Source organism: Myotis nattereri (genome assembly GCF_964212035.1).
Source record: "Myotis nattereri genome assembly, chromosome: 8".
NCBI classification, from domain to species: Eukaryota; Metazoa; Chordata; class Mammalia; order Chiroptera; family Vespertilionidae; genus Myotis; species Myotis nattereri.
In genome coordinates this window covers 70890176-70897503 of record NC_138083.1, presented here as the reverse complement: position 1 = coordinate 70897503, position 7328 = coordinate 70890176, and positions in this window count along the sequence as shown.

The window sequence follows — 7328 nt, the reverse complement described above, 5'->3', positions numbered from 1 at the left end:
TCGACCTATGAACCAGGGGTCACAGGTTCAATTCCTGATCAGGGCACATGCCAGGTTGTGGGCTCCATCCCCAGTGGAGGGCGTGCAGGAGGCAGCTGATCAATGATTATCTCTCATCATTAATGTTTCTTTCTCTCCCTCTCCAATCAATCAATATATATATATATAAACTATATATTAAAAAGCTAAATTCGCAAGCAGCCATGGCTGCTATAAAAGGAAAAGAAACATTAAAAGACAAGAAAGGACTTTGGGAAATTTAAAATGTTCTTGCAGAGATAAAATAATTGAACACAAGGTGAAAGATAAAGTTGAGAAGATTGCCCAGAATATAGGATGTTCCCCCACAATGTATACACACACTTTGAATAATTATAAAGGCAGTGTTTATTAAAATACATTTTATTTTCAAAATTGAGCTATCAGTTATTAAAGTGTGTATACACTTTTTGGGACACCCTGTATATAGCCAGGTTACAAACTTTTACCTCTTCTGCACCTTTCCTCAGAAAGACATTGGAGGATGTGCTCCATCAAAATGAGAGATTAAGTAAAAAAAGAGGAATATCCCAGGAATACAAGGATAGTTCAACATATGAAAATCAATCTACTTTATGCACCACATTATTATAATGAAAGGGGAAAACACATGATCATCTCAATTGATGCAGAAAAGTCATTTGACAAAATCAACACCACTTCACAATAATATATTCAATGGTAAAATACTGAAAGCTTTCTACCCAAGATCAGGAACATGACAAGGAAGCCCACCTTCATCTCTGTTAGTCAGTATTGGACTGGAAGTTCTAGCCAGAGCAATTAGATAAGAAAAATAAAAAGTGCCCACATTTGAAAGGAAGAAGTAACAACTATCTCTATTCATAGATGACATGATTTTATAAATAAAGAATCCAAAAGAAAGCTGCTAGAACTAGTAAAAAAATTAAGTACAGTTGCAGGGTATAAGATCAACACAAAAAAATTACTTATGTTTCTATATACCTGCAACAAACAATCCAAAAAAGAGATTAAGAAAGCAATTCCACTTATAATAGCATCTAAAAAAATAAAATACACTGGAATAAATTTAAACAAGGAGATGAAAAACATATACTGAAACCTATAAAACATTGCTGAAAGAAGTGAAAGAAGACCTAAATAAATGGAGAGACACCCATGTTCATGGGTAGGAAGATTTAATATTGTTAAGATGTCAATACTACCCAAAGTGATCTACAGAGTCAATGCAAACCTTATCAAAATACCAATGGCTTTTTTTTGCAGGAATAGAAAAGCTGATCCTCAAATTTATGTGGAATTGCAAGGGATTTCCCAAAACCAAAACAATCTTGAAATAGAACAAAGTTGGAGGACTCAATCTTCCTGATTTCAAAACTTATTACAAGGATAAAGTAATCAAATAGTCTGATACTGGCATATGGACAGACATAAAGACCAATTGAATAGAATTGAGAGTCCAGAAATAAACCTATATATCTATGGACAATTGATTTTAGATAAGAGTATAGTCCATTCAGTGGGGAAAGACAGTTTCTTCAAGAAATGGTGCTGCAACAACTGGATCTCCCCATGTAAAAAAAAGTTGAAAAAAATGGTTCAATGCCTTCCTTACACCTTATACAAAATGAACTCAAAATGGATTGACTACCTAAATAAAAAAGCTAAAACCGTAAAACACTTAGAAGAAAACACAGAGGTAAGTCTTTATGACCTTGAAATTGACAATGCATTCTTGATGTGACACCAAAAACACAAACAACAAAAGAAAAAATAGATTAGTTGAACATCAAAATTTTGTGCATCAAGGACATTATCAAGAAGGTCAAAAGACAACCTACAGAATGAGAGGAAACAGTTGCAAATTGTATATCTGACAAGGGTTTAATATCCAGAATATATAAAGAACTCCTAGCCCTGGCCAGTGTGGTTCAGTTGGTTGGAGTGTGGTCTCGTACACTGAAAGGTCATGGGTTCAATTCCCAGTCAGAGCATATGCCTGGGGTTTCAGGCTTGATCCCCAATAGGGGGTGTGCAGGAGGCAGCCAATTGTAGTTTCTCTTTCCCTCTCCCTTTCTCTCTCTAAAATATGTTTAAATAAAAACATATTTTTAAAATATAAATAAATAAAATAAAGTAATAATAATAAAGAGGAAAGTAGGATCCAAGAAACAGAACATGCATCAAGGACAAAGACAAAGGGAATTTCCAGAGTGATGGGAAGGAAGGGCCACGTTGACAACTGAACAACTCTCCAGGTGAGAACCGAAGGGTGAAAAAAACTCAAACAAACTGAAACCTTCATATTATTTTAAGAGGATATTTTCAGCTGTACCAGAGAGCTTAAGAGAGAATTATATGTATAGTAGAGGCCTGGTGCATAGATTTGTGCACCGGTGGGGTTCCTTGGCATAGCCTGCAGGGATCGGGCCAAAACCAGCACTCCAACTCCATCTGCTGCTCCTGCTCATCCTGGCCCCGCTGCGCCTGCCATCACTGCCTGGTAGGCTTGCTGCTGCTCCGCTGTGGTCTCCAGGCCACGGTGGCCAGCCGTGAGCCCTGCATCTGGCGTCCATTGGTCAGCTGAGGGGCACTCCCGCTGTGGGAGCACACTGACCACCAGGGGGCAGCTCCTGCATTGATAATCTGCCCCCTGGTGGTCAGTGTGCATCATAGAGACCGGTCGTTCGGTCATTCAGTCACTTAGGCCAGTGGTCGGCAAACTCATTAGTCAACAGAGCCAAATATCAACAGTACTTCTTCAAAATAGACTCGCCCAGGCCAAAAACCGACTTCTGCGCATGGGCCACGAAGTTTCAGTTGCACCGTATGCACGCCTGCACATGGTATTTTGTGGAAGAGCCACACTCAAGGGCCAAAAAGCTGCATGTGGCTCGCGAGCCACAGTTTGCCGAACATGGACTTAGGCTTTTACACACACACACACACACACACACTAGGGGCCCAGTGCATGAATTCATGCACCTTAAAAGGAACTATGCGCTGTGAGGCTGCAGTGGGCACAGGGGTGGATCTCAGCCCATCCTTTGCATCCCTGCCCTGCCCCTTCCACCATGGCCCCCAGTCCCCTGTCCGCTGAAAGCCCCGTTCCAGCCGCCACCACTCCCATATACTGACAGTGCGGAGCAATTGGGGCCAGCGTTGGCAGCAGGTGCGAGCGGGGCTGTCACTGGCAATGGGTGCAAGAGGCAGCTGCTGGCCCCGATCGCCCCTCAGGAGCAGGAGGAGGTGGAGAAGCCCTGATAGGCGATCAGGGCCAGCAACTGCGCTTGCACCTGCTGATAGTGCTGAGTGATTGGGGCTGGCGCCAGGCATCAGTAGCAGGTGCGAGCGGTGGCTTCAGTGCCTGCAGCGGGTGTGAACAGGTCTGGCGCCAGCAGCAGGTGCAAGTGCTGGGTGGGACTGCAGTTTGTGGGAGCAAAGAATTTTCAGTAGCCACCAAAGGCTTGCCCCAATGACAGCGACCAGCACCCTTCCTTGGTCTGGTGCCCCCACTTACCTGTTCCACTATTCCGCTGCGGCCAACACCTGCCATGTTCTGCGTGCACCCCCTGGTGATCAGCACACGTCATAGCGACTGGTTGGTTATTTGGTCTATTTGCATATTAGGGTTTTAAACCATCCAATGAGGCAGTTGTTAATTAACTCTAGGAAAGGCAGAAGTTGTGTTTGGATGGGTGAGATCCAAATATTTATGTTCCGTAGTAGGAAAGAAGAAGCCACTTGATAATTTTTAAAACTGAAAGGTGGAGAAATAGCAGTATAATCATGCTATTTAGATACATGGAGGTAAATGCCAAAGCAAGCAGCTAAGAAAAAGTGAGGAATGGGACGAGGCACTGATCTTTTTCGTCATCCACATCATTGTTTTATTTGATGTTTAAAATTTTGTACACTTACCACTTTAAAAAAAATGTTTAAAAAAACTGGGGGTCCCATCTCTGGCCTATGTGTGAACTCTGTTGGCCCAAGGGTTCTGCACCCAGCCCACATGGGTAATAGATTTTGGTACTCACCATAAGCCCGTTATTCCCTCTGCCTGTGGATGAATCTGCAGGTGTGAGCGCGTGTGTGCAGGTAGGGGTAGTAATGGGAGGAGGGGCCGGGGGCAGATAACGCACAGAAAAGTGAGCTGAGGGATCTCCAGGTAGAGAGACTATGCATGCATTTGGGTTCTCATTGGTTCAGTTTCTTGTTTCCCTTCTCACCCCTGAGGACATACATATCTTAGACCTTCATAGCCAAACAACAGAATTGGCCATTTGAGAGAGAAAGAGACAGGGAGGATAGAATGGGAAAGAAGGAAAAAGATGGGGAGGTGACGGGTACCTCAGTGGCCTCACAGTAGGAATGGCCTTGTTGACTTTCTACAGCATCATTGAGAAGAAAAGGCAAATGTAAGCATTGCTGGTGGCCACACCACCAGTTGGTACACAGTAATTTGCTAGAGAGTCCAGCATTAACCCAGCACCTTTACTTACAGTTTAGCAGACAGAAAAACACGAGTACCAGGATGGAAATAAATAAATAAATATATATATTAGAGAGAGAGAAAGAGAGAGAGAGAAACATCAATTTGTTGTTCCACTCATCCATACATTTACTCCTGCATGTGCCCCGACTGGGGATCAAACCCACAACCTTAGCGCATCAAGATGATGCTCTAACCAAATGAGCTACCCGGCCAGGGCAGGCCACAGGATATTAACACAAAGATGTCCTCTTCAGCCTTGTTGGAGTTATTGTGAAATTGATAGCAGCCTAAATGCCCACCAGCCTAAAGGGAACAGGGATAGGGAAATTAATCCCACATTATACAATGTGATGCAGGTTTTTTAAAGAGTTGAATCTCTATGTGTTGGCATGGAAAGATGTGTGAGAAACAAAAAGTGAGTGTGGCTGGAACAATGTGTATAGTATGGCCTATTTTTCTGGGGGAGAGTGTATGAGATAACTAGATTAGGGCGTAGCAAAAGTCTGGGGTAGTCACCGCTGAGTAGTGGCAGTTCCCTCTGGGAATGGGATGGAAGATGGTTTGGAGGGGAAGCTTCCACTCATATTTCACATTCTGCCGTGTGCTGGAATTCTTCGATACAGTGTACCCAATACTGTTTTTCTTTATTAAATTCTTTCTTGTTTAAAGTGTTACATATAGTATTTCATATGTCTTCTTTTCCCCCCATTGACCTCTCCCTGGCCACCCCACTCCCCAGCATATGCCCTCACCCCCCCTACTCTCTGTGTCCATTGGTTATGCTTATGTGCATGCATACAAGAGCTTTGATCTCTTACCCCCAAACCCCCTCCCCTGCCTGCCCTCTGAAGTTTGACGGTCTGTTCTATGCTTCTCTGTCTCTGGATCTATTTTTGTTCATCAGTTTATGTTGTTCATTATATTCCACAAATGAGTGAGATGATGTGATATTTATCTTTCTCTGACTGGCTTATTTCCCTTAGCATAATGCTCTCCGTGTCCATCCATGCTATTGTGAATGGTGAGAGTTCTTTCTTTTTTTCTTATTTTATTACAATTTTTTAAATATATTTTTTAATCGATTTCAGAGATGAAGGGAGAGAGATAGACAGAAACATCAATGATGAGAATCATTGCCTCCTGCATGCCCCCTACTGGAGGGGGGATCAAGCCCACAACCCGGGCATGTGTCCTTGGCCGGAATCGAACCTGGGAGTCTTTAGTCCACAGGCCGACACTCTACTCACTGAGCCAAACTGGCTAGGGCAAGAATTCTTTCTTTTCTACAGCAGCGTAGTATTCCATTGTGTAGATGTACCACAGGTTTTTAATCCACTCATCTGCTGATAGGCACTTAGGCTGTTCCCAAATCTTAGCTATTGTAACTTGTGCTGCTATGAACATAGGGGTGCATATATCCTTTCTGATTGGTGTTTCTGATTTCTTGGGATATATTCCTAGAAATGGGATCACTGGATCAAATGGGAGTTCCATTTTCAGTTTTTTGAGGAAACTCCATACTGTTTTCCACAGTGGCTGCACCAGTCTGCATTCCCACCAGCAGTGCACGAGGGTTCCCTTTTCTCTCCATCCTCACCGGCACTTGTTGTTTGTCGATTTGTTGATGACAGCTATTCTGACAGGTGTGAGATGGTACCTATTGTAGTTCTGATTTGCATCTCTCAGATGATTAGTGACTTTGAGCATGTTTTCATATGTCTCTTGGCTTTCTGTATGTCCACTTTCTAAAAGTGTCTACTTAAGTCCTTTGCCCATTTTTTTTATTGGGTTGTTTATCTTCCTTTTGTTGAGATGTATGAGTCCCCTGTAAATCTTGGATATTAGACCCTTACCGGATATAACATTTGTACCCAATACTGTTATGTGGGGTTTTAAAAACTGGCTTTGGAAGTGCAGGGAGGAGGGGCGTGGTGGAGCAGGAACAGGACAGCTCCAGAAAGTGGCAGGACTGGGGCTCTGCCCTGATTTGCTTGGTGCACTTGGGCCAGCCACCGCCCCTTTCCACGGAGGCCAGTCACATGCTGATGGGTATGTTGGTGGAGGCGGGGAGTGGGGCACACTGCGCTCCTCTGGGGCGCTGTGAGAGCTGCCAGCTTTTAAAGCCCTACCAGGGCTGGAAGTTGTTGACATTCTAATGACACACGATTGGAGAAAGCATCCTGGCAGTCAGACCGAGTTGCCTGCTGAGGAGGGGTCACTGGGTGGAGCTGTTCTTACCTGCCCAGCAGGCCGGGCCCTGTCCTTGCCCTGAGTTAGAACCGTCAGCCTGGGCACCTTCAGATCAACCAGGGAAAGCCTTCCCTCCCTGGGAGCTGGGGAGAGCTGGGCCCTGGTTCCTGGGACTTAGGTCTCCGAAGGGCAGAGCGGGGCCTGGGTCTCAGCCAGCTGTCGTTCTCCCACGTGGATGCCCGGACAGCGCCAGCACAGGAGAGCTCTGGACAGCAGGCTTTGGCTCAACACAAGAGCGTGCCAGAGGTGTCAGGCATGAGGCTGGCTCAGGTGGGCATGAGCTGCCCCCTCCCCCCAGAGGTTTCCACAACAGGGCTGATCACACAGGCTGGTGGTCCTATCAGGGACTGGCGGAGGAGAGAATTGTGTGCAACAAGCCTTTTGGGTGGTCAGCTCCCCAGGCTCTAGAAGGGAACGTGATTCAGCTGATGGAGTCAGGGAAGGCTGCGTGGGAGAGTCAGCATATGCGCTGAACTCGGGAGGGGAGGGAAGGGGAGGGGGAGATTTCAGACACCAGAACTGGGACAGTGTTGAAAGGGACTTCAGAGACTCTCCCTGAGGC